Below are 27358 nucleotides of genomic sequence, written 5' to 3'. Positions count from 1 at the left end.
CTCGTCAATGGAGGTGCCTGATAGGCTGAATGACCTCCTGTGCTGTATCATATTATGGGTCTATGATGCAGCCTCGCCCAGTCAATGGAGGTGCCTGATGGGCTGAATGACCTCCTTCTGTGCTGTATCATATTATGGGTCTATGATGCAGCCTCGCCTCGTCAATGGAGGTGCCTGATGGGCTGAATGACCTCCTGTGCTGTATCATATTATGGGTCTATGATGCAGCCTCGCCCAGTCAATGGAGGTGCCTGATGGGCTGAATGACCTCCTGTGCTGTATCATATTATGGGTCTATGATGCAGCCTCACCCAGTCAATGGAGGTGCCTGATGGGCTGAATGACCTCCTGTGCTGTATCATATTATGGGTCTATGATGCAGCCTCGCCTCGTCAATGGAGGTGCCTGATGAGGCGATCTCGGCACCGAGATTTCAATCCACCAGCAAATCCCAAGAAGCAGATATTGAAACAATCCAATCTGCCTCCGGCGCTACAGTAATCGGTTACTATGCACCAGAAGCAGCATCATCGGTTCAATATTGGCCTACAATATAGGTGTTGATAGAAAGACAAAAGTTAACCCATTGCTGGAGATTTGCGATCTGCGATCAGGGAGCTAGGACAGGAAGCACATGAGGATCAGTTTTATGGGATGGACAGTGGAGGCCATGACATGGAAAAGAATGCCAGATGAGACTATATCGAATGCTGTGGGAAGGTGAATGATGGACAAGGAAGGGTTACACACCATGGTCACAGTCACAGAGATTGGAGTTTGTGACAGTTCGGGGCAGATTAGATTTACATCGAAACTGCAGCAGAGAAACAGTCCATTCGGCTCTAGTGGTCTATGCTGTGTTTATACTCCACGGGAGCCTCCTCCCACTCTCATTACATCTTGACACCGTGTCCACATAGACGTTCGAGGGCGTTAGACTCGCGACACCAATATTAAATAACATTCAGAACGCCGGAGAACCCACCCTCCTGGAGTGGATTGAGCGAGTTTGTCGCACTCCCCTCACTTCAGAAAGAAATGAGCTCATTCACGTTGGACCTAAAAAGGATCGATCAGAGAATGTTCTAAATGGTTAGAAGTTAGGAACTGTGGATGGGCAGAGAGAACGAGGGGTCCACGTAACCTTAACCGCAGAGCGAGGCCGTTCAGGGGTGATGTTAGAAGTTAGGAACTGTGGATGGGCAGAGAGAACGAGGGGTCCACGTAACCTTAACCGCAGAGCGAGGCCGTTCAGGGGTGATGTTAGAAGTTAGGAACTGTGGATGGGCAGAGAGAACGAGGGGTCCACGTAACCTTAACCGCAGAGCGAGGCCGTTCAGGGGTGATGTTAGAAGTTGGGAACTGTGGATGGGCAGAGAGAACGAGGGGTCCACGTAACCTTAACCGCAGAGCGAGGCCGTTCAGGGGTGATGTTAGAAGTTAGGAACTGTGGATGGGCAGAGAGAACGAGGGGTCCACGTAACCTTAACCACAGAGCGAGGCCGTTCAGGGGTGATGTTAGAAGTTAGGAACTGTGGATGGGCAGAGAGAACGAGGGGTCCACGTAACCTTAACCACAGAGCGAGGCCGTTCAAGGGTGATGTTAGGAACTGTGGATGGGCAGAGAGAACGAGGGGTCCACGTAACCTTAACCGCAGAGCGAGGCCGTTCAGGGGTGATGTTAGAAGTTAGGAACTGTGGATGGGCAGAGAGAACGAGGGGTCCACGTAACCTTAACCGCAGAGCGAGGCCGTTCAGGGGTGATGTTACAAAGCATTTCTTCAGACACAGTGTAGGGGAAATCTAGAACACTCGCCCTCAAGAAGCTGTTGAGGTTCGGTCAATTGAAAATGACAAACTGCCATTGATAGATTTGTGTTAGGCAATGGTATTTAGGGTTATGGAACCAAGGCGGGGAGATGGAGTTAAGATACAGCTCAGCCATGATCGAATTGAATGGAGGAACAAGCTGGAACAAATGAGTGGCCTACTCCTGTTCCGATGTTCCTGTGCCTCTATTTATAAAGCCAATGCTCCCATATACGTTTTTAAAAGCCTTATCGTCCTGTCCTACCACCGTCAAAGATTTCTGTATCTACACCCCCAAGTTTTACTGTTCCTGCAACCCCTTTAAATTGTACCAGTTGGTTTAAATTGCATCGCCTCATTCTTCCTTCCAAAATGCAGCATTTCACACTTCTCTGCATTAAATTTCACCGGCCATGTGTCTGCCCATTTCACCAGTGTCTCTATTTCCTCCTGAAGTCTTCTGCTGTCCTCCTCACGGTTTACGACTTTTCCGAGATTTGTGTCATCGACAAACTTTTAAACTATGCCCTGTATACCTAAGTCCACGTCACTAAAATACATCCAAAAGAGCAGTGGTCCTAATCCCGCCCCCTGGGGACACTGTAAACTTCCCTCCAGTGTGAACAATATCGGTTCACAACTACTGTCTGTTTTCTGTCCCTTCACCAATTTAGTATCCACGCTTCCACTGCTCCTTTAATATCATTGGCTCCAATTTTGTTCACCAGTCTATTATGAGGTACTTTATCAAAGGCCTTCTGAAAGTCCAGAAACAGAACATCAACTGCACTACCTTCATCAACCCTCTCCTATTTCATCCATTGGCTCATTCAAGTCAGCCAGGTTTGATTTGCCTTTAAATAAAATCCATTTTGTCTGTCGCTAATAAACCCATGTTCTTCCAAGTGACGGTTAATTGTGTTTCGGAAATAACACCGATGTTAAGCTGAGTCGCCTGTAGTTATTTGGTTCATCGCGCTCTCCTTTTTTGAACAGGGAAGTAACGTTTGCAGCCCTCCCGTCCTCTGGCACCTTTCCCATATCTAAGGATTGGAAGATTGTGGCAGAGCGGGTGACATTTCTACTTTGAGCCCTGCCAACCAATTTAGTACATCGTCCTAATCGATTTATATCCTGTCCAATTTCTCTACCACCTCCTCCTCTACTGTACGATTGGCAGCATCCTCTCCTTTAGTGAATACAGAGGCAAAGTGTTAATTTAGTACCTCAGCCATGTCCTCTGCTTCCACAAGATTGCCTTTTTGGTCAGTAATCGGCCCCACCTTTCCTTGGGCTATTCTGTCACGCTTTATATGTTTATAAAAGGCATTAGTGTTCCCTATTATGTTACCACTAATCATTTCTCATACATTCTCCTTGCCCCTCTGTTGCTGTTGTGTGTTTATTACACTAGTGGCAGCGTTAGTGAAACAGCAAAGTACTGAATTTTACAAAGACTCAAACTGGTACTGAATTAACAATCGCTTTTACATTTCCACAGTGGGGAAAGGAAAGGCTGCTGATTGATAGTTATAATGCACGGGCACACACACAAATGGAGAATTATGATTGTAAAACAGCAGTCAAATCCACCAGTTGTATATTCATGGTGTTTTCTGAGATCCCAGAGGTTGGGTGATTGGGCAGAAGCGTGGCAGATGCAATATAACGTGGATAAATGCGAGGTTATCCACTTTGGTGTCAAAAACAGAAAGGCAGACTGTTATCTGAATGGCAATAGATTGGGAGAAGGGGAAGTGCAACGAGACCTGGGTGTCCTTGTGCACCAGTCGCTGAAGGTAAAGCATGCAGGTGTAGCAGGCGGTGAAGAAGGCAAATGGTATGTTGGCCTTCATAGCAAAAGGGTTTGAGTACAGGAGCAAGGATGTCCTGCTGCAGTTGTACAGGGCCTTGGTGAGACCACACCTTGAGTACTGTGTGCAGTTTTGGTCGCCTTATCTGAGGAAGGATGTTCTTACCATGGAAGGAGTTCAGCGAAGATTCACAAGGCTGATCCCTGGGATGGCAGGAATGACGTATGAGGAGAGATTGGGTCGATTGGGCTTATACTCGCTGGAGTTCAGAAGAATGAGCGGGGATCTCATCGAAACTTATAAAATTCTGACAGGTCTGGACAAATTAGATGCAGGTAGAATGTTCCTGATGGTCGGAGAGTCCAGAACCAGGGGTCACAGTCTAAGGATAAGGGGTAAGCCATTTAGGACAGAGATGAGGAAGAATTTCTTCACCCAGAGAGTGGTGAACCTGTGGAATTCTCTACCACAGAAGGCGGTTGAGGCCAAGTCTTTAAATATATTCAAGAAGGAGTTAGATATATTTCTTGGAGCAAAAGGGATCAAGGGATATGGGGAGAAGGCAGGGACCGGGTACTGAATTTGGATGATCAGCCATGATCTCATTGAATGGCGGAGCAGGATCGAGGGGCCGAATGGCCAACTCCTGCTCCTATCTTCTATGTTTCTATGTTTCTATGTAAACGGAGCAAGCTTGGGGTTTGATGTGGTAGAAGGCGAACGAGATGAGAACGGAAATAATCTAGAGTAAGAAAAGGCCCGAAAATTAAACAGTCTGGAACAGAACATCAATTCGTCTTCTCTTATCATGGAGAAATCAAATATTTGACACACTGTGTGTTTGAAACAAAGCTTATTTATTCACTGAAATAACAACAGAAAATGCTGGAAATACTCAGCAGGCCAGGCAGCATCCGTGGAGAGAGAAACAGAGTTAACGTTTCAGGTCTGGGACCCTTCATCAGAACTGGAAAAAGCTGGAGATGTAACAGATATTACTAAGGTAAGAGGCAGGAAAGTTATCCTGGGTGGATCTGAAACAGGAAGGGTGGAAGTTCAGTTGGAATCCACGTGGAATAAGTTGGAACCGGAGACAGGTGCTGAGGAAAGAGATGTGGCTGTGAAACCGAGTCTTGGAAAATGTTGCAAATGGGGATGGCAAAATCATACAGCATGAAAAATGGGAGTAAGGGTTAAAGTCTGAAATTGTTGAACTCAATGTTGAGTCCAGAAGGCTGTAAAGTGCCGAATCGAAAGATGAGGTGCTGTTCCTCGAGCTTTATTTATTCACTATTTAAACAGAATATTAATCTCCAGCGCAGATACAGGGGTTATTAAGATCAGCAGAAACAAACCATGACTACTAGAATGAACATGGTTCAGTCCTCAATCTGATCACAGTAAATCATGTTCCATTCACTAATCTGGTCTTTTACCCAGCATTCCCCGCGGTGGACCACGTGCCGCACCCAGACGACAAGAGCCCAGCGCGCAGGCGCAGGAGGGGCCGGTATATTGAGCATGGGCAGTGCGTTACTGGAGATGGAGAGGCGCTGAAGCCGGGAGCGCGATGGTGCAGCGGGTAAAAATCGCGACGGAGGGAGTAATGGACCGGTAGGTGGGTGGGGAGGCTTCATAAACAACTCGTGCAGGAGGCAAGCCCCCAATAATAAGCTGAAGATCCCTTGTTTGCAGTTCCGGGGATTTCTTCCCCTTACAGGCCCAGATTAATGGCAGCCATCTTTGTAAAGGAGGACGGAAAGTTTCAGTGCGACGTCACCCTATGCCTGAGATAAAGAGCCTTGTGTCCAATGCGGGGACTAAAGGCCCACAGCCTCCCCGGGCCCTGAACAAGGGACTGGAGAAACTCGCTGCCCTGCGGATCAGACAATTAGCCGGCGCTAGTCCCGCCCCTCGGGCTCCCCGATTGGTTGGAGGACCCGCCGCCGGCCCGCTCCTCCAGCCCCGCCCCTCGGGCTCCCCGATTGGTTGGAGGAGCCGCCGGTGGCTCGCTCCTCCAGCCCCGCCCACTGGGTTCCGCTAGTCCCGCCCCTCGGGCTCCCCGATTGGTTGGAGGGCCCGCCGCCGGCTCGCTCCTCCAGCCCCGCCCCGCTCGCTTCCTATTGGTCGGAAGCTCCCGTCAATCAGGCCGCGGGCCCGGGTGACGTGTCCCCGAGGAGATCACGTGCACCGTCCAAGTGCCGCCGCTCGGTCCGGGGCCTCGCGGACTCTGAGGTTTTTCTATTTCTATCGATTCTCTCCCGATCCACCCCGCAGCATTCTCCACCCAATCGGAGCGGAGAAAACTCACTTCGCGTCACCGATTGCGACTCTGGAACTGACACCAAGGCCTTTTCCCCGGAATGGCCCCGCGCCGACTCCGTCCGGTAGGATCCGAGTGCGCAGGCGTAGCTCTGAGTGAGGGGAGGGGGGTTGGTCTCCTCTGGGCATGCGCGGTCATTACCCTTGGTGACCGGGAGGGGTCGCTGTGCCGGACTCGGCCCAAACCGCCGCTCCCTGTGCGCATGCGCGGACTCTCGTCTGTCAATCAACCAACCGCCAGAAGAGGTCGCTGGTGAGACCAGTGAAGAAAGAAAGACTTGCATTTATATAGCGCCTTTCCCCACCACCGGACGTCCCAAAGTACTTTACAGCTAATGAAGTACTTTTGCAGTGTAGTCACTGTTGTAATGTAGGAAATGCGGCAGTCAATTAGCGCACAGCAAGCTCCCACAAACAGCAATGTGATAATGACCAGATAACCTATCATTTTTTTATGTTGATTGAGGGATAAACATTGGCTCGGACACTGGGGATAATTCCCCTGCTCTTTCCCACATTACAACAGTGACTACTTCATTGTAGTACTTCATTGGCTGTTAAGCACTTTAGGATATCTGGTGGCACTATATAAATGCAAGTCTTTCTTTCCTGAAATAATGCCATGGGATCTTTTACATCCACCTGAGAGAGCAAACAGGGCCTCAATTTAACATCTCATCCGAAAGACGGCACCTCCGACAGTGCCGCACTCCCTCAGCACTGCACTGGACTGTCATCCTGGATTTTTGTGCTCAAGTCTCTGGAGTGGGACTATGAACCCACAACTTTCTGACTCAGAGGCGAGAGTGCTGCCCACTGAGCCACTGGCTGACACTAAAGAGCAAGCAGTTCTGACGAAAGGTCATCGACCTGAAACGTTAACTCTGTTTCTCTCTTCACAGATGCTGCCTGACCTGCTGAGTATTTCCAGCATTTTCTGTTTTTATTAAAGAAACGAGGGAGTGATTGCTGACAGGAAGAATGTTGGGTCGTCCTGCGCATGCGCACCTCCCTGGCGGCTGAGGCAAAACACCGACTCGCCCCCACCTGAGCCGCTCACGCGTACCAGATGTTGTGGCTCCGCATGCACGCCCGATGTTCCAATGTGCTGAGCATGCGTGTTGCAGACCGATCGGGACAGGCGATTGTAGAGCAGGAGGGAGAGCGCGGGGCCATGAGCACATGCGCGGGACTCAGTCAACAGAGCACTTTCTGCAGAGCCGGGGCCTTGTGGGTATTACAGCCGCCATTACTGCTGATCCTTTCAACCAACCTGTGCAGCAGCTGGGGCCTGAAAATCAGCTTCACTGCCCCTAGGTTCGGAAAGGGGAAAATTAAACAACAGTTTGCCTCTGATCCTTTTCTGATCTCAATTTACAGGGTTATAGAAGTGGAGCAGTTACAGGCGGGAAGCTCAGACCAAACATCACGTCAAGATCTGACAGAGTCCCTGGATTCATCAGGACCTGAACATCATCGGCCTTTGCACATGGAAGGAGAGAGCAGGGATCGCAACGCAGGCAAACAGCACACGTGTTCGGTGTGTGGACGCGGATTCAGCCGATCGCCTGACCTGGTGAGACACGTGCACCGTCACACCAGGGAGAAACTGGGTAAAGGTGGGGACGGCGGGAAGGGATTCAGTTCCCCGTCTGCATTGGAAGTTCAACGGCGCAGTCACACCAGGGACAGTCTGTTCACCTGCTCCGTGTGTGGAAAGGGATTTGTTTGTTCATCCCACCTGCAAACACACCAGGGCGTTCACACTGAGGAGAGACCATTTCAATGTTCTGACTGTGGGAAGAGCTTTAAAAGCCCCAAGGGACTAAAGCAACACCAACTTGTCCACACTGATGAGAGACCATTTCAATGTTCTGACTGTGGGCAGAGCTTTAAAAGCCCCGGGGATCTAAAGCTACACCAACTTGTCCACACTGACGAGAGACCATTTCAATGTTCTGACTGTGGGAAGAGCTTTAAAAGCGCTCAGTATCTGAAGGGACACCAGGGAGTTCACACTGATGGGAGACCATTTCAGTGTCCTAACTGTGGGAAGAGCTTTAAAAGCCACGGGGAACTAAAGCGACACCAACTTATTCACACTGACGAGAGACCATTTCAATGTTCTGACTGTGGGAAGAGCTTTAAAAGCGCTCGGTATCTGAAGGGACACCAGGGAGTTCACACTGATGGGAGACCATTTCAGTGTCCTAACTGTGGGAAGAGCTTTAAAAGCCCCGGGGAACTAAAGCGACACCAACTTATTCACACTGATGAGAGACCCTTTAAATGTTCTGACTGTGGGAAGAGCTTTAAAAGCCCCCAGGAGCTGAAGGGACACTGGCTCCTACACACTGGGAAGAGGCCGTTCACCTGCTCCGTGTGTGGGAAGGGATTCACTGATTCATCCCACCTGCTGGTACATCTGCGAGTTCACAGTGACGAGAGACCCTTTAAATGTTCTGACTGTGGGATGAGCTTTAAAAGCTCCAGGGGTTTGAAGACACACCAACACCTACACACTGGGGAGAGGCCATTCACCTGCTCCATGTGTGGGAAGGGATTCACTCAGTCATCCCACCTGCTAGTACACCAGCGAGTTCACACTGGGGAGAGGCCATTCACCTGCTCCATGTGTGGGAAGGGATTCACTGTGTCATCCAACCTGCTGACACATCAGCGAGTTCACACTGACGAGAGGCCCTTTAAATGTTCTGACTGTGGGAAGAGCTTTAAAAGCTCTGGGGAGCTGAAGGGGCACCAGCGAGTTCACACTAACGAGAGACCCTTTAAATGTTCTGACTGTGGGAAGAGCTTTAAAAGCTCCGGGGACCTGAAGGGGCACCAGCGAGTTCACACGGACAAGAAGCCCTTTAAATGTTCTGACTGTGGGAAGAGCTTTAAAAGCTCCGGGGAGTTGAAGAGACACCAGCGACTTCACACTGATCATAGAATCTAACAGCACAGAAGGAGGTGATTCGGCCCATCGTGTCTTTGAAAGAGCTGTCCAATTTAGTCCCACACCCCAGCTTTATCCCCAGAACTCTGCAAACTAGTCCTCTTCAAGGACTCGTCCAATTACTGTTTGAAAGTTCCTGTGGAACCTGATTCCAGCATCCTTTCAGATGGTGCGTTCCAGATCTTAACAACCCTCTGTATGAAAACAATTCTCCTCATTTCCCCTCTAGTTCTTTTAGCAACTATTTTAAATCTGTGACCTTTGGTTACCGACCCACTTGCCAAAGTGAACAGTTTCTCCCTACTTGCTCGATCAAATCCCCTCATCATTTTGAACATCTCTATTAGGTCTCCTCTTAACCTTCTCTGCTCTAAGGGGAACAATCCCAGCTTCTCCAGTCTCTCCACATAACTGAAGTCCCTCATCCCTGGTACCATCCTGGTCAACCTCCTCTGCACCCTCTCCAAGGCCTTGACATCCTTCCTAAAGTGTGGTGCCCAGAACTGTACACAAGACTCCAGCTGAGGCCAAAACCCTGCAGCTGTACAAAACCCTGGTTAGACCACACCTGGAGCACTGAGCAGTTCTGGGCATCACACCTTAGGAAGGATATATTGGCCTTGGAGGGAGTGCAGCGTAGGTTTACCAGAATGATACCTGGACTTCAAGGGTTAAGTTACGAGGAGGGATTACACAAACTAGGGTTGTATTCCCTGGAATTTAGAAAGTTAAGGGGTGATCTGATCGAAGTTTTCAGGATATTAAGGGGAACAGATAGGGTAGATAGAGAGAAACTATTTCTGCTGGTTGGGGAATCTAGGACTGGGGGACATAGTCTAAAAATTAGAGCCAGACCTTTCAGGAGTGAAATTAGGAAACACTTCTACACACAAAGGGTGGCAGAGGTTTGGAACTCTCTTCCGCAAACAGCAATTGATGCTCGATCAATTGTTAATTTTCAATCTGAGATTGATAGGTTTTTGTTACCCAAAGGTATTAAGGGATATGGGCCAAAGGCGGGTGTATGGAGTTAGGTCACAGATCAGCCATGATCTCATTGAATGGTGGAACAGGCTCGAGGGGCTGAATGGCCTCCTCCTGTCCTATGTTCCCAACTAGTGATTTGTAAAGGTTTAGTGTAACTTCCTTGTTTTTGTATTCAATGGCCCTATTTACAAAGCCAAGTATCCCATACGCTTTCTGAACCACCTCGCCAACTTGCCGTGGCACTTTCAAAGACTTGTGAATATGGACCCCCAGGTCCCTCTGCTCTTGCACCCCCTCAAACTAGTCCCATTTAGATTATACGGCCTCTCCCTGTTGTTTCTCCCAAAGTGCATCACTTCACACTTATCCTCATTTAATGTCATCTGCCTTGTGTCTGCTCATTTCACAGTCTGTCTCTGTCCTTCTGAAGTCTGCTACTATTACACTCACAAAACTTGGCAACATAGTAAATAGTATCATCCGTAAACTTTGAAATTGTTCACCTATACCCAAGTCCAGGTCAGTTATCATAGAGTTTTACAGCACAGAAAGAGGCCCTTCGGCCCATCGTGTCTGCGCCGCCCATCCATCCCTGTCCAGTCACCCTGTGGTATTGGGCGGGTCCGGTAACCTACAAGCTGCTTGTTTACACTGGGGAGTAGCCCGTTTGAATCAGCCAATCATCGGACAGCAAGCACAATGGGTTGTTTACACACATCCATTCACTGAAATTGACTCTACTACGTGATGTCTCCATGTATGAATGGAGGAAGTTAAAAGCCCTTCTCTTGTGTATTCGGACTTTTCGGCGCGAAATTGCGCACGGACCTTTTTGGCGTGAAAACAGCAGGGACTCCCAGGGTATAAAGATTAAGCCCAGGAATTCCTCTGCCCCCTTTTTTGTCTCTTACTCTTTGGACTGCAGGTGAGCAAGGTTTTGACCCACTAGCAAGACAATCTAGGGAGAAGTAAAGGGGTGGCAATTTAAGGGAAATGTTCCTAAGATTGTAAGGTTAACATTGTAGCCATTTATCCCTCGTTTTTGCCGTCTGCCTTCCCCTGTTAAGCAATTTTACCATGGTTACTTTGATCGTGTGGTGTAGCTTCTTTAGTTTTAATAAAATTTCACTTTCTTGCATCCAGACCATTTGTCCGTTTTTAATATATCATTAATTATAAGTTCCTCAAGTCAGAACTGGAGGGGGGGGGGTTTAGCGATTCAAAACCGCTGATTGGAATTGGTCACAGTGCAGTGGCAAAGGCTGCCTGACCAGGTAAATTACCGTAAACCAGGCAAAGGATGCCCACCTACACCACTGACATTAGACTGATTGGCCTGTAGTTACCAGGTTTATCCCTCTTCCCTTTTTTAAACAGGGTGTAACATTTGCAATCCTCCAGCCCTCTGGCACCACTCCCATATATCTGAGGGAGATTGAAAGATTATGGTCGGAGCTTCTGCTATCTCCACCCTAGCTTCCCTCTGCAATCTAGGATGCATCCACCTGGACTGGGTGACTTGTTAACTTTGAGTGATGACAACCTATTTAGCACCTCCTTTCTATCCATTTTTATCCAATTTCTCTACTCCCCCCTCCTCTACTGCGACATTAACTTCATCCTCTTCTTTTGTGAAGACAGATTCTAAGTATTCATTCAGTACCTCAGCCATGCCCTCTGCCTCCGTATGATGAGCTCCTATTTGGTCCCTAATCGGCCCCACCATTCCTTTAACTATCCTTTTACTTTTCAGATGTTTATAAAAGATTTTTGGGTTCCCTTTTACATTACCCACTAATCTTGTCTTGTCTTCTCTCCCTTGTGCCAGCTGTGGCTCAGTGGGCAGCACACTTGCTCTCTGAGTCAGAAGGTTGTGGGTTCTAGTCCCACTCCAGGGACTTGAGCACATAAAGCTAGGCTGACACTCCAGTGCAGTGCTGAGGGAGTGCTGCACTGTTTCTGATGAGACTTTAAACTGAGGTCCCGTCTGCTCTCAGGTGGATGTAAAAGATCCCATGGCACTCTTTGAAGAAGAGTAGGGGAGTTATCCCTGGTGTCCCGGCCAATATTTATCCCTCAACCAACATAACAAAAACAGATTACCTGGTTATTATCACAATGCTGTTTGTGGGAGCTTGCTGAGCACAAATTGGCTGCCGTGTTTCCCACATTACAACAATGACTCCACTTCAAAAGTACTTCATTGGCTGTAAAGAGCTTTGAGATGTCTGGTGGTTGTGAAAGGCGCTATATAAATGCAAGTCTTTCTTTCATATATCTTTTTTTTCAATTTCCCCCCAATCTCTGTATTCTCCTGGTTTTTGACTGTATTCTGTACCTGACATTTGTCGTAAACCTCCCTTTTCTGTTTTATTCTAACATCTACATCCTTTGTCATCCAGGGAGCTTGAGCTTTGGACGCCCCATCTTTCCTCCTTATGGGAATATGCTTGGTTTGTACCTGGTGTCAAATTTTGTTTTATAACACTCCCGTGAAGCACGTTGGGACATTTTACTACATTAAATACGTTCTATAAAAACAAATCGTTGTTATTGTCGGAAACTAACAAATTCCACAGGGGAAAAATAACAGTATTTTTACTCCCAAATATTAAATATTTTGTTCCACGAGATTTATCTGCTTTTATTGATGAATTTAAAAAGTCTCTATTAAAACCTGAGCCAGTGTGTTGTGAGACAAAGAGCCTTGTGTCCAATGCGGGGAATAAAGGCCCACAGCCTCCCCGGCACGGAGGACCCCAGGCGGGGGCCCAGCACGGAAGACCCAGCGGAGAGTGTCCTAGGCAGGAGGCCGAGGGCGGAGGACACCAGGCAGGGGCCCCAGCGCGGAGGACCCCAAAGGGGGGCCCAGCACGGAGGACCCCAGGCGGGAGGCCCAGCGCGGAGGACCTCAGGCGGGGGGCCCAGCACGGAGGACCCCAGGAGGGAGGCCCAGGGCGGAGCGACTGGTCGACAGAAGCGGAGCCGGGAGATGCTGTGGGTGAGCATGCTGCACAGTTTCTAAAGTTGAAGAACGGTCTCCGGCCCGAATGAGTTCCAGCGGCCCCGCCTGTGCTTCGTCTGGTGGCAGCTGTGAGGCTTTGTTTCGGTGATGGGATCGGGTTTGTGCGCTGCCATTTTGGTGGAGGAAAGACAGACTGTTCCTGTCTATAGTTTGGTGCTTGAACAGCCATAAGATGGGAAAAGAGAACGGGATACAAGTGAAAAAGGAAAATAAAAGACAAAACAAGGTATATCAGCAAGGAATAACCAATGTCTTGATGGCTGGGTTCTGTGAGTGATTACAGCAAGAAGAAGGAAATTTGAGTACTCGTTTTCCTCTTTTACGGGATTTGAGAAAGTGGTCGGCTTCTTTTCTGTGGAAAGGTTGAAGACTGTGGATAAGGATTATGACATTATATGGTTGGATAACATCAAGTGAAGACGAGGAGTTATTAGAGTGCCAATAGGACTGGCGTTGAACTGGCATTACTTGTTTTTTGAAGAAGTTTCGGGTTCTGGTTAAAAGTAGTTTACTTGAAGTCTTAAGTGATTTTTTGATATGCTTGTAGGAATTTGTATATTGTGGTGTTATTTAGTGTTAAAGCCTTCCTTAATCGAACGAACGCTCTAGTGAACGCATGCATGCGGATACAAATATATGCACGCACACACGCATACACAATGGAACTTACATTCGACCGAATGAAGGGCCCGCTCCCCAGGACGAGGGTCACTCGGTGAGTGTGAGGCCTGCCGGACAGATGAACAAACGCACGCATGCACACAGGTAGACAAATGATACGCACACATACACAATGGAACTTATGTTCGACCGAATGAAGGGCCCTTGCTCCCCAGGATGAAGGCCCGCTTGGTGAGCGTGAAGCCTGCCGGACGGATGAACGAACGCACGCATGCACGCAGATAGAAATGACACACATGTACGCAGTCATGCACAATGGAACTTATGCTTGAGCGAACGAACGGACGAATGGAGGAATGAATGATTGAACGATGCCAGTTGGACTGGTGTGTACGGATTCTTGGTTTGTTAAATAGTTGCAGTTTGTACTGTAAATATTATTGATTTATCTGTAAAATTTATTGTTGTATTTATATTGTTGACCATAATTGGTCAATGAATGTAATGGATTTATTATGTAACTGATGAGTTGTATAAGTACTGTTGTACTTGAATGTTAAATTTTAAAAAGGACAACAGGTTATACCAAGCAAAAATGACGAGTTACTAGATTGCCAGTAGGACTGGTATGTATTGTTTTTTACTACGGGTACCTGTATTGTTGACATTGGTTTTGTCTGGAAAAATGTATTATTGTCTTTGTACTGTTAATCTTAAAGCTGTTTTTTAAGGCTTAGCCTTATTGTGGTTAATGAATGTAATGGATTTATCATGTAATTGATGAGTTGTCACAAGTATTACCAGATTTAAATAAAAGAGAAAAAATGAACCCCGGGATCCCTGATAGCCAGCCAGGAATCTTGTGCTGCTGCTGTGCCAGAAGAGAGGAGAGGACAGGACAGGTGAGGTCTCTCTCTCTCTGTGTCCAGGAGGAGAGACCACATCTGTTGCTGCTGCAGCTACTATTTGGGTGCCAGAGGAGAGGAGAGGAGAGACCAGGAGACCAGACCAGAGCTAACAACAAAGGGAAGCCATTCCATCACTGTTTCCCCAACTGGTCTCCATTACAGGAGAGGGAGAGAGGTGAGAAAAACGAACATCCTACATCTGTTCAGAAAGAGGGAGAGCCGTTGGAAAACTTCTACAGGTGGGTGTTTCATGGTGCACTCTCATAAAGACTTTGGGCTAGAAATTCACTTTGGCCCCGCCAGCTGGCTAGCGCCCAAAAGTTAGCGCTGCGCGCAGAGCCAGTTGCGCCCATCAGAAATTCAGTTTTTGCGCCCCAAGTCGGAACCGGGCGCTATTCCAGTGTGTGCCCGCCCCCGCTTTGGGCGCTGAAACTGAATTTCAGCGCTGTAGGTGCCGCTGCGCCACCCGCTGCGGAGCGGCAGGCTGCGGTACTGCAGGCCTCCTCCTCTTAAGGGGGAGGTGCTTGCAACTCGGAGATCGCCGCTCGCTAGTGCCGGCAAATGAGCCCGGCACCACGGAGAAGTGCCGGGCTCGCGGAAAGCAGCCGGCAATGCCGCGGGGGGGGGGGGGTGGAGGAGGCCGGGGAAGGAGGTGCGGGCAGGCGGCCGCCGAAAAAGCGGCCGGCCGCACCTCCGCCTTAACTCGCACCACTAAGGCTACAGGACGGCCCCAGTTGCAGAATGTTGTTTGCGGCCGCTGCGGAAGAGGCGGCCGCAACTAAATATGGGGTTCGGGCCGGTAGCGGGGCGGAACCGGGGCACTGCGCACACTGATGACGTCATCGGTGCCGGCGCAGCGCTACCGGCTGCCGCCGCCATTACCGCAGCGCTGAATTTCAGCGCAAACTCCTCTACTGGCGCAGTAGCCCTCTTTGGGCGGTAACTGGGCGCAAAGCCCACTGAATTTCTAGGCCTTTGTATTTAAGTGGGGGGAGGAAAGGAGAAGAAAACATCTAGGGGTGTGTGTGAGCGTGTGTGTCTCTTGTAAAAACTAGGCCACACACCACTAGCAAACACCCCTCCCTATTGCTTGACCTGGGACAGCAGGAGCTGCCCAGGCGAAGTCACCATTTACTTATCACATCGTTCAGACCTGGTGGTGGACTGAGCCTGGGCATCTCCAGCTTTATTTTCCCAGGTGAAGACATCTTCTCCCCCCACAAGAAGACCATCAATAGAGACTTATTTTTCGGAGAGTGCACCCCTGCGAGCACCCACCCACCATCTTGAGTGGAGACCCAGCCCCTGTGGCCTCCCTCCTTCCCACCCCCCTTTCTCTCTCTCTTTGTCTCTCTCTAAAGAGGCACCTCATATCCATCAATTGTCCATTGAGCACAAGATTCCTGGCTGGCTATCAGGGATCCCGGGGTTCATTTATTCTCTTTTATTTAAATCTGGTAGTACTTGTTACAGCTCATCAATTACATGATAAATCCATTACATTCATTAACCACAATAAGGCTAAGCCTTAAAAAAAAAAACAGCTTTGAGATTAACAGTACAAATACAATAATACATTTTTCTAGACAAAACCAATGTCAACAATACAGGTACCCGTAGTAAAAAACAATACATACCAGTCCTACTGGTAATCTAGTAACTCTTCATTTTTGCTTGGTATAACCTGTTGTCCTTTTTAAAATTTAACATTCAAGTGCAACAGTACTTATACAACTCATCAGTTGCATAGTAAATCCATTACATTCATTGACTAATTAAGGTCAACAATATATATACAACAATAAATTTTACAGGTAAATCAATAATATTTACAGTACAAACTGCAACTATTTAATAAACCAAGAATCCGTACACACCAGTCCAACTGGCATCGTTCAATCATTCATTCCTCCATTCGTCCGTTCATTCGCTCAAGCGTAAGTTCCATTGTGCATGACTGTGTACATGTGTACCATTTCTATCTGCGTGCATGCGTGCGTTCGTTCATCCGTCCGGCAGGCTTCACACTCACCAAGTGGGCCTTCATCCTGGGGAGTGAGGGCCCTTCATTCGATCGAACACAAGTTCCATTGTGTATGTGTGTGTGTGTGTGCATATATTTGTATCCGCATGCGTGCGTTCGTTCATTCGATTAAGGAAGGCTTTAACACTAAATAACACCACAATATACAAAGTCCTACAACCATATCAAAAAATCACTTAAGACTTCAAGTAAATTACTTCTAACCAGAACCCGAAACTTCTTCAAAAAACAAGTAATACCAGTTCAACGCCAGTCCTATTGGCACTCTAATAACTCCTGGTCTTCACTTGATGTTATCCAACCATATAATGTCATAATCCTTATCCACAGTCTTCAACCTTTCCACAGAAAAGAAGCCGACCACTTTCTCAAATCCCGTAAAAGAGGAAAACGAGTACTCAAATTTCCTTCTTCTTGCTGTAATCACTCACAGGACCCAGCCATCAAGACATTGGTTATTCCTTGCTGATATACCTTGTTTTGTCTTTTATTTTCCTTTTTTCCTGTTTCACTTGTATCCCGGTCTCTTTTCCCATCTTATGGCTGTTCAAGCACCAGACTATAGATAGGAACAGTCTGTCTTTCCTCCACCAAAATGGCAGCGCACAAACCCGATCCCATCACCGAAACAAAGCCTCACAGCTGCCACCAGACGAAGCACAGACGGGGCCGCTGGAACTCATTCGGGCCGGAGACCGTTCTTCAACTTTAGAAACCGTGCAGCATGCTCACCCACAGCATCTCCCGACTCCGCTTCTGTCGACCAGCTGCTCCGCCCTGGGCCCCCCGCCTGGGGTCCTCCGCCCTGGGCCCCCCGCCTGGGGTCCTCCGCCCTGGGCCCCCCGCCTGGGGTCCTCCGTGCTGGGCCTCCCGCCTGGGGTCCTCCGCCCTGGGCCCCCTGCCTGGGGCCCTCCATGCTGGGCCCCCCGCCTGGGGTCCTCCGCCCTGGGCCCCCCACCTGGGGTCCTCCATGCTGGGCCCCCCGCCTGGGGTCCTCCGCCCTGGGCCCCCTGCCTGGGGCCCTCCGTGCTGGGCCACCCGCCTGGGGTCCTCCGCCCTGGGCCCCCCGGCTGGGGTCCTCCGTGCTGGGCCCCCCGCCTGGGGTCCTCTGCCCTGGGCCCCCTGCCTGGGGTCCTCCATGCTGGGCCTCCCACCTGGGGTCCTCCGTGCTGGGCCTCCCGCCTAGGACACAATTCACAATTCACAATTCAAATCGCTTTATTGGCATGATAAGTTACATCTTATGTTGCCAAAGCATCAAAATACATTTATGGTTTAGCACATAAACATTCTCCTCTGGGTCCTCCATGCTGGGCCCCCCACCTGGGGTCCTCCGTGCTGGGCCTCCCGCGTAGGACACTCTCCTCTGGGTCTTCCACCCTGGGCCTTCTGCACTGGGCCCTCCATACTGGCATTCCCCGTGAGCAGCCAGGGTGTGGAGCAGCCCGTTCACACAGCACCGAGCAGAGCTGAGCTGCTGAGAATCTCACAGCCTTCCCTGGGGTTCATTAACCTGCTCCCTGAGCTCTCTCACCTGATGTGTCAGCAGCAGCTGCCAAGGTCCGCGCATGCTCAGCTCACACTGCCCGGGTGATTGACGGGAGCTTCCGACCAATAGGGAGCGAGCGGGGCAGGGCTAGAGGAGCGAGCCGGCGGCGGGTCCTCCAACCAGTCGGGGAGCCCGAGGGGCGGGACTAGCGCCGGCTGATTGTCTGATCCGCAGGGCAGCGAATTTCTCCAGACCCTTGTTCAGGGCCCGGGGCCAGGGGAGGCTGTGGGCCTTTATTCCCCGCATTGGACACAAGGCTCTTTGTCTCACAACACACTGGCTCAGGTTTTAATAGACACTTTTTAAATCTATATATATAAAAGGATACTTCTGTCTGTCATTCCGTCTGTCTGTCTGCTGTCTGTCTTGAATTAACTCAAAAGTTATAGAGCGTACCTACACGTGCGTTACGTCGAAAGAAAGCTGACGATTCCAGAACCGTCCTAAGCATATTTATGTTTCGGCCGGACAAAAATTGCGCCCGCGGTATCCAAAAAACGTTCAACATTCCGCTCATTATCCGCTCATTAGCATCGAGTGACGTCGAGGTCGACCGATCGTACGGCGGGTTCCTGGCGCATGCGGCCGGGTCCTCCTACGGTCGAGTGACGGGATGATTGACCAATCCTACGCTTCGGTGACCTGACGGTCCACCAATCGGTGCCTGTGTGGGCGGGCCTTATCGTTCTGAACCGAGGTGAGTCGCCGCCATCTTGATTCCAAACTTTTCATTTCTTTTTCCCGCTTTCTGCGTCTTTAAAAAAAAAAGTTCCTTTTAAAACAGAATTTCTTTTTAAAAAATGTTAATTACTTTCAGAAATTGTTTTTAAAAAAAGTTAATTACTTTCTAAATCTTTTATCTAATCTCATTAATTTTCCTACCTTTCCCCGTTTTTGCAGGTAGGCCTCTAAGCCTGGGCGTCTGTTGCCAGCCATGCTGGACCCTAGGCTATTGTTTTGTGGCAAGCTCCTCCCACCCCTCACCCCCGCTTCGGTCTCCCCCATCACGTGATGGTTGACCAATCCTATGACGTGTGGGCGGGGCCTGATGCTTAATAAGACAGAGTAAATAAAAGTTACTTTAGTCTTCGCGAGCACTGGAGTGACTGCAGCAACTATTGCAACGTAAGTGAAGTGATAGAGAATAAATAATTCAGTTTTTATATCTTCTAACTTTATATCTTCTTTCCTTAAAAAACTTTCGGTTTTCAAAAGGCGAAAGTTTTTTAAGGAAAGAAGATATAAAGTTAGAAGATTTCCGATTTTGTACTTTGCAGCTACTTTTTTTAAAAAGTAAAGAAATTTTGCAGTTTTTATTAAGAACATTTTTTTTTTTCGTGCTTCCATCCGACAAGAGAAAATGGCCGCTGGCTTCTTCACGCACCTTCAAGGCTGGCCGCACCCACCCTGAAGGCTGGCAGACAGCTTTATTTTCTTTCTGCCCCCGCCCCCTATCCCCTCTCCTCGGTCCCGCCCCTCTCAAGGGTTAACCCGGCAACCGGCTCTGGAGATCGGGAGGGGAGGAGGGTTACCCCGGCAACTGGGCCCGGCCATCTTTCATCCTGGCAGCAGTTCAATGCAGCGACACCACAGCGCCATATTTGATCCTGGCGGCACGACAATTTCCTCGTGCCGCCATCTTTGATCATGGCGGAACTTCAATGTGGGCCCGAACAGCGCCATCTTTAGTCTGGGCTGCCCGGTTTCTTCCTCCTTCCCTCTCTCCTTCCCCCTCCCTCCCTCTCTCTCCCCCCTCTCTCCCCTCCCTCTCCCTCCCCCTTCTCTCCCTGCCCCGCCCCCCCTCTTCCCTCCCCTCCTCTCTCCCTCGCCCCCATCTCTCTCCCTCCCTCCCCCCTCTCTCTCCCTCCCCCCCACTCTCTCCCTCCCCCCTCCATCCCCCCACTCTCTCTCCCTCCCCCCCTCCCTCCCTCCCCCCCACTCTCTCTCCCTCCCCCCCACTCTCTCTCCCTCCCCCCACTCTCACTCCCTCCCCCCTCCTCTCTGCCCTTTCACTCCCCCTCCTCCTCTTCCCCCCAGTCGCTCTCTCTCTTCCCCCCCAGTCGCTCTCTTTCTGCACCCCCCCCAGTCGCTCTCTCTCTTCCCCGCCCCCCAGTCGCTCTCTCTCTTCCAACAACAACATGCCCTCGAAAAAGCCTCGGCACCGCCGGGCACTCCAGCTAGTTCATCAATAAAAGCAGATAAATCTTGTGGAACAAAATATTGTTCCACCCGTACGACCAGATTTAGGAACAGCTTCTTTCCCAGGGCTGTCATCCGACTGAACTCCACAAATAAACTCTAAAGCCTGCACATCTGCCAATGCACTTTATTATGGTTATGTTTATGTTAATGTATTACAAGCCAAATGTATGTTGAATGTTTAAATGTCTTAATCTAAATGTACACTCTCGGGAGCCGCAAGCCTACATTTCATTGTACTGCACTTGTGCACTAACAATGACAATAAAGTTGATTATAATTATGATTTAATATTTGGGAGTAAAAATACTGTTATTTTTCCACTGTGGAATTTGTTAGTTTCAGACAATAACAACGATTTGTATTTATAGAACGTATTTAATGTAGTAAAATGTCCCAACGTGCTTCACGGGAGCGTTACAAAACAAAATTTGACACCAGGTACAAACCAAGCATATTCCCATAAGGAGGAAAGATGGGGCGTCCAAAGCTCAAACTCCCTGGATGACAAAGGATGTCGAGGTTAGAATAAAACAGAAAAAGGAGGTTTACGACAAATGTCAGGTACAGAATACAGTCAAAAACCAGGAGAATACAGAGAGTGGGGGGAAATTGAAATAGGATATATGAAAGAAAGACTTGCATTTATATAGCGCCTTTCACGACCACCAGACATCTCAAAGCTCTTTACAGCCAATGAAGTACTTTTGAAGTGGAGTCATTGTTGTAATGTGGGAAACACGGCAGCCAATTTGTGCTCAGCAAGCTCCCACAAACGGCATTGTGATAATAACCAGGTAATCTGTTTTTGTTATGTTGGTTGAGGGATAAATATTGGCCAGGACACCGGGGATAACTCCCCTACTCTTCTTCAAAAGAGTGCCATGGGATCTTTTACATCCACCTGAGAGCAGACGGGGCCTCAGTTTAAAGTCTCATCAGAAACAGTGCAGCACTCCCTCAGCACTGCACTGGAGTGTCAGCCTAGCTTTATGTGCTCAAGTCCTTGGAGTGGGACTAGAACCCACAACCTTCCGACTCAGAGAGCAAGTGTGCTACCCACTGAGCCACAGCTGACACAAGGAAGAGAAGACAAGAAAAGATGAGTGGGTAATGTAAAAGGGAACCCAAAAATCTTTTATCAACACATGAAAAGTAAAAGGATAGTTAAAGGAATGGTGGGGCCGATTAGGGACCAAATAGGAGCTCATCATACAGAGGCAGAGGGCGTGGCTGAGGTAATGAATGAGTACTTGGCATCTGTCTTCACAAAAGAAGAGGATGAAGTTAATGTCACAGTAGAGGAGGGGGGGAGTAGAGAAATTGGATAAAAATGGATAGAAAGGAGGTGCTAAATAGGTTGTCATCACTCAAAGTTAACAAGTCACCCAGTCCAGGTGGATGCATCCTAGATTGCAGAGGGAAGCTAGGGTGGAGATAGCAGAAGCTCCGACCACAATCTTTCAATCTCCCTCAGATATATGGGAGTGGTGCCAGAGGACTGGAGGATTGCAAATGTTACACCCTGTTTAAAAAAAGGGAAGAGGGCTAAACCTGGTAACTACAGGCCAATCAGTCTAATGTCAGTGGTGTAGGTGGGCATCCTTTACCTGGTTTACGGTAATTGACCTGGTCAGGCAGCCTTTGCCACTGCACTGTGACCAATTCCAATCAGCAGTTTCGAATCGCTAAACCCCCCCCCCTCCAGTTCTGACTGGAGGAACTTATAATTAATGATATATTAAAAATGGACTAATGGTCTGGATGCAAGAAAGTCAAATTTTATTAAAACTAAAGAAACTACACCACACGATCAAAGTAATCATGGTAAAATTGCTTAACAGGGGAAGGCAGACAGCAAAAATGAGGGATAAATGGCTACAATGTTAACCTACACTCTTAACAACATTTCCCTTAAATTACCACCCCTTCTCACTAGATTGTCTTGCTAGTGGGTCAAAACCTTGCTCACCTGCAGTCCAAAGAGTAAGAGACAAAAAAGGGGGCAGAGGACTTCCTGGGCTTAATCTTTATACCCTGGGAGTCCCTGCTGTTTTCGCGCCGAAAAGGTCCGTGCGCAATTTTGCGCCGAAAAGTCCGAATACACAGGAGAAGGGCTTTTAACTTCCTCCATTCATACATGGAGACATCACGTAGTAGAGTCAATTTCAGTGAATGGATGTGTGTAAGCAACCCATTGTGCTTGCTGTCCGATGATTGGCTGATTCAAACGGGCTACTTCCCAGTGTAAACAAGCAGCTTGTAGGTTACTGGACCCGCCCAATACCACAGGGTGACTGACAGCTCGGGCTCCATTCAAACTTACTACAGGGCAGCGCTGAGCTTTTCATATGCTAACAGCCTGTCTGTCCTTTTCTGCTGCCTTTTAAAATTCTGTTTCCATGAAGTCTGTTCAGCCATTTTTATGCCCTGGGCAATTTAAACAGTCCAAAACTCAAGAGTACATCTTTTAATAAAATGTACAATCTTAAAGTGTGCGATTTTCACAAAGTTCTTTGATTCCAGTGTCCAAGTGCTGCCGAGCTTACGAGCTTTTTAACGCAGCCTTTTGCGGTTCTGGGTATGTTTCAAAACATTGTCCAACCCAGAGACAATTTAAATCACACAAGTCTTCGTCCACGATGTGGATTAATATTTCCCGATCTTTGGGGGCTGTGGGGATTATGCGACCCCTACAGTGGTGGGTGAATGACTAGAGACCATTGTCAAGGACAAAATTAATTCTCACTTGGAGAAGCATGGATTAATAAGGGGCAGCCAGTATGGATTTGTTAAAGGTAAATCGTGTCTGATTAACCTGATTGAGTTCTCTGATGAAGTGACAGAGGGTTGATGAAGGTAGTGCAGCAGATGTTGTATATATGGACTTTCAAAAGGCATTTGATAAAATACCACATGAGAGACTTACTCTGAAAATAGAAGCAGAGGGAATTAAAGGGCCGATGGTAATTTGGGTATATAATTGGCTAAGGGAGAGGAGGCAGTGAGCAGTGCTGAGGGATGTTTTTCTGACTGGAGGGAAGTATGCAGTGGATTCCCCCAGGGGTCGGAATTAGGACCATTGCTTCTCTTGTTATATATAAATGACCTGGACTTGGGTATAGGTGAACAATTTCAAAGTTTACGGATGATACTATTTACTATGTTGCCAAGTTTTGTGAGTGTAGTAGTAGCAGACTTCAGAAGGACAGAGACAGACTGTGAAATGAGCAGACACAAGGCAGATGACATTCAATGAGGATAAGTGTGAAGTGATGCACTTTGGGAGAAACAACAGGGAGAGGCCGTATAATCTAAATGGGACTATTTTGAGGGGGTGCAAGAGCAGAGGGACCTGGGGGTCCATATTCACAAGTCTTTGAAAGTGCCACGGCAAGTTGGTGAGGCGGTTCAGAAAGCGTATGGGATACTTGGCTTTGTAAATAGTGCCAGTGAATACAAAAACAAGGAAGTTACACTAAACCTTTACAAATCACTAGTTAGGAACATAGGACAGGAGGAGGCCATTCAGCCCCTCGAGCCTGTTCCACCATTCAATGAGATCATGGCTGATCTGTGACCTAACTCCATACACCCGCCTTTGGCCCATATTCCTCAATACCTTTGGTTAACAAAAACCTATCAATCTCAGATTGAAAATTAACAATTGATCGAGCATCAATTGCTGTTTGCAGAAGAGAGTTCCAAACCTCTACCACCCTTTGTGTGTAGAAATGTTTCCTAATTTCACTCCTGAAAGGTCTGGCTCTAATTTTTAGACTCTGCCCCCAGTCCTAGAATCCCCAACCAGCGGAAATAGTTTCTCTCTATCTACCCTATCTGTTCCCCTTAATATCCTGAAAACTTCGATCAGATCACCCCTTAACTTTCTAAATTCCAGGGAATACAACCCTAATTTGTGTAATCCCTCCTCGTAACTTAACCCTTGAAGTCCAGGTATCATTCTGGTAAACCTACGCTGCACTCCCTCCAAGGCCAATATATCCTTCCTAAGGTGTGGTGCCCAGAACTGCTCACAGTGCTCCAGGTGTGGTCTAACCAGGGTTTTGTACAGCTGCAGGGTTTTGGCCTCGGCTGGAGTCTTGTGTACAGTTCTGGGCACCACACTTTAGGAAGGATGTCAAGGCCTTGGAGAGGGTGCAGAGGAGGTTGACCAGGATGGTACCAGGGATGAGGGACTTCAGTTATGTGGAGAGACTGGAGAAGCTGGGATTGTTCCCCTTAGAGCAGAGAAGGTTAAGCGGAGACCTAATAGAGGTGTTCAAAATGATGAGGGGTTTTGATCGAGCAAGTAGAGAGAAACTGTTCACTCTGGCAAGTGGGTCGGTAACCAAAGGTCACAGATTTAAAATAGTTACAAAAAGAACTAGAGGGGTGTGGTAAACCACTGTTATACCTGTCTGTATGTGTATGTGTATTCCACTAGGTACAGGTCTGGACATGCCTCGGCTGACTCCTCCCACCATTCCAGGTATATAAGTGACTACCTCCCAGTCCCTTAGTATTCTGGACGGGTCGACCACTCGAGACAAGACCTTCATTCTTTAGTTTAGTTTAGTTTGGTGACGGAAAAGTGGCGCCCAGTCAGGTTTCTGTATAATTTCTTGATTGACTTAGTTTATTGCCTCTGCACCCACAAGCTCAATGGGATGACAAAAATATTATTTCTGTCACCAATGGGGATTTTCAATGGCGGGGCATTTACCCAGAATCCACCGCGCGGCAGAATGTGCCCTATCAATGACTACAGGAGCCCAGTGTGCAGGCGCAGGACAGGGCTTGCTCTGAGCATGCACTTCTGGCAGGCGGTAGGAGATTGTGGGCTCGGGGAGGAATTGGACCCGCTGGTGGGCTGGAAAGTCTCATAAACACCCAGGGTAGGCCTCAGGCCCCGAATAAGAGCCCACAGGCCTCGTGTTTGCCCCGCGGTGACAGGCCCAGCCGCCTGGGTCAAGGGGTCACTGGCCGCCATCTTGGACAGGGCGGGATCACAGCGCATGCGCGACTAACTTGTGCCGGAACAATGAGTGGGCGGAGCTTCAAGGTCCCAGTGACCAGGAGAGACAATCATTGACATACACACCCGAGTGAGAGTGTTCCAGTGCACTGAGTGTGGAAAGAGCTTTAACCAGTTACACAGCCTGAAAAAACATCACCCCATTCACAGCGGGGAGAAACTGTACACGTGTTCTGTGTGCAGACGAGCCTTCAACTGATAGTCCAACCTGGAGAGGCACAAGGACACCCACACCATGGAGGAACGTGAGGACTGTAAATGTGGGGACTGTGGAAAGGGATTCAATTACCTGTCTGAGCTGGAAACACATCAAATGCAGTCACACTGGGGAGAGGCTGTTCACCTGCTCCGTGTGTGGGAAGGGATTTACTCAGTCATCTCACCTGCTGAGACACCAGCGAGTTCACTCTGATGAGAGACCTTTTAAATGCCCGGACTGTGGGAAGTGCTTTAAAAGTTCTGGGGAATTGACATGCCATCAACGTGTTCACACTGGGGAGAGGCCGTTCACCTGCTCCATGTGTGGGAAGAGATTCATTCATTCTTCCACCCTGCGGAAACACAAACTTGTTCACTCTGATAAAAGACTGTTTAAATGTTCGAAGTGTGAGCTGAGCTTTAAAAGCGGAAGTGGTCTGCTGAGACACCAACACAATCACACCGGGGAGAGGCTGTTCACCTGCTCTGAGTGTGGAAAGGGATTCACTCAGTCATCCAACTTGCTGACACACCAGCGAGTTCACTCTGATGAGAGACCTTTTAAATGCCCAGATTGTGGGAAGTGCTTTAAAAGTTCTGGGGAATTGACATGCCATCAACGTGTTCACACTGACAAGAGACCGTTCAGGTGCTCTCGCTGCAGGACTGGGTTCAAGCAATCATCTGACCTCACTGTACACCAGCGCACCCACACTGGGGAGAGACCGTTCACCTGCTTCGTGTGTGGGAAGGGATTCACTCGCTCATCCCACCTCACTTCACACCAGTATGTTCACACCAATAAGAGACCTTTTCAATGTTCTGTCTGTGAGAAGAGCTTTAAAAGCAGAAATGATCTGCGGAGGCACCAGCAAGTTCACAAGTCACAGCAGGGGTTGGATTCTGTTGTTTTTGCTGCTGTTAATCACATCCAGGACTGAACCGTATTCATTCTGACAGTTGGAGTTTGTTTCTGCTGATGTTAATAACCCCTGTAACTGGGCTGGAGTTTAATATTCTGGATATTTGTCAAATAAATCAGCTTTGGTTTAAACACCTTTGTGTGGATCCCTCATCTCTCTTCACTGACAGCAAAGTCGCCGTGTGGGTTAATCTTGAGGCGAGTAAGAAATGTGTCCCAGCCGCTCCCTTCCATGGTTCAGAGCTCCTAGGCATGGAACAGAAGACTCCTTTACAACTGTGTTTAGAGTCAGGAAGAACAACAGTGAATGCTGGATAACAACAGAAAATGCTGGAAAAACTCAGCAGGTCAGGCAACATCCGTGGACAGAAATTTGAGTTGATGTTTTGGGTCGAACCCTTCTTCAAAACTGGAAAGAAAAGATAGATCGGAGGCAGGGCTGTGATCGGACAAAAGAATAAAAGAAACAAAAGAAGTAAAAAAGAGACAATAAAAGGTATTAGAAGCTAGACGAGATGGTGATAGGCTGAGATTAGGTGTAAAGTGTACTGGCAGGGCAAGAGATAGCTGCCAGGTGTGAGAGAGAAACAAAAGGAAAGTGGGGGGGGGGGAAAGGAGTGGAAAAATACAAGAAAAAATGAAATAGGGGCCGAGGTTATGATCTGAAATTGTTGAACTCGATATTGAGTCTGGAAGGCTGCAGACTGCCTAATCAGAAGATCAGTTGCTGTTCCTTGAGTTTACGTTGAGCTTCCATGGAACAATACAAGAGGCCAAGGACAGTGAGGTCCGAGTGGGAATGGAGCGGTGAATTAAAATGACAGGCGACCGGAAGCTCGGGGTCACCCTTGCGGACTGAACGGAGGTATTCCGCAAAGTAGTCACCCAATCTGCGTTTGGTCTCCCCAATGTAGAGGAGACCGCATCGTGAGCAGTGAATACAGTATACTAGATTGCGAGAAG

The 27358-nt window shown here is 48.5% G+C and overlaps 1 pseudogene across 1 annotated transcript in view; it reads left to right on the top strand.

Annotated features, from left to right (window-relative positions):
• Positions 1–27017, top strand: part of LOC147081975 (uncharacterized) — a 47245-nt pseudogene extending 20228 nt beyond the window's left edge. Inside the window, exons 3-4 of the transcript XR_015076345.1 lie at positions 7326–8598; positions 25322–27017. The product of XR_015076345.1 is annotated as an uncharacterized LOC147081975 (transcript). The remainder of the gene's footprint in view (positions 1–7325; positions 8599–25321) is intronic.
• Positions 27018–27358: the final 341 nt, after the last annotated feature.

Source organism: Somniosus microcephalus, unplaced genomic scaffold, assembly GCF_052327205.1.
Source record: "Somniosus microcephalus isolate GS21.2 unplaced genomic scaffold, FLI_Smic_1.0 scaffold255, whole genome shotgun sequence".
Classification (NCBI taxonomy): Eukaryota; Metazoa; Chordata; class Chondrichthyes; order Squaliformes; family Somniosidae; genus Somniosus; species Somniosus microcephalus.
The sequence above is the reverse complement of the archived record's forward strand: the minus strand, read 5'-3'. Positions and strand labels throughout refer to the sequence as shown.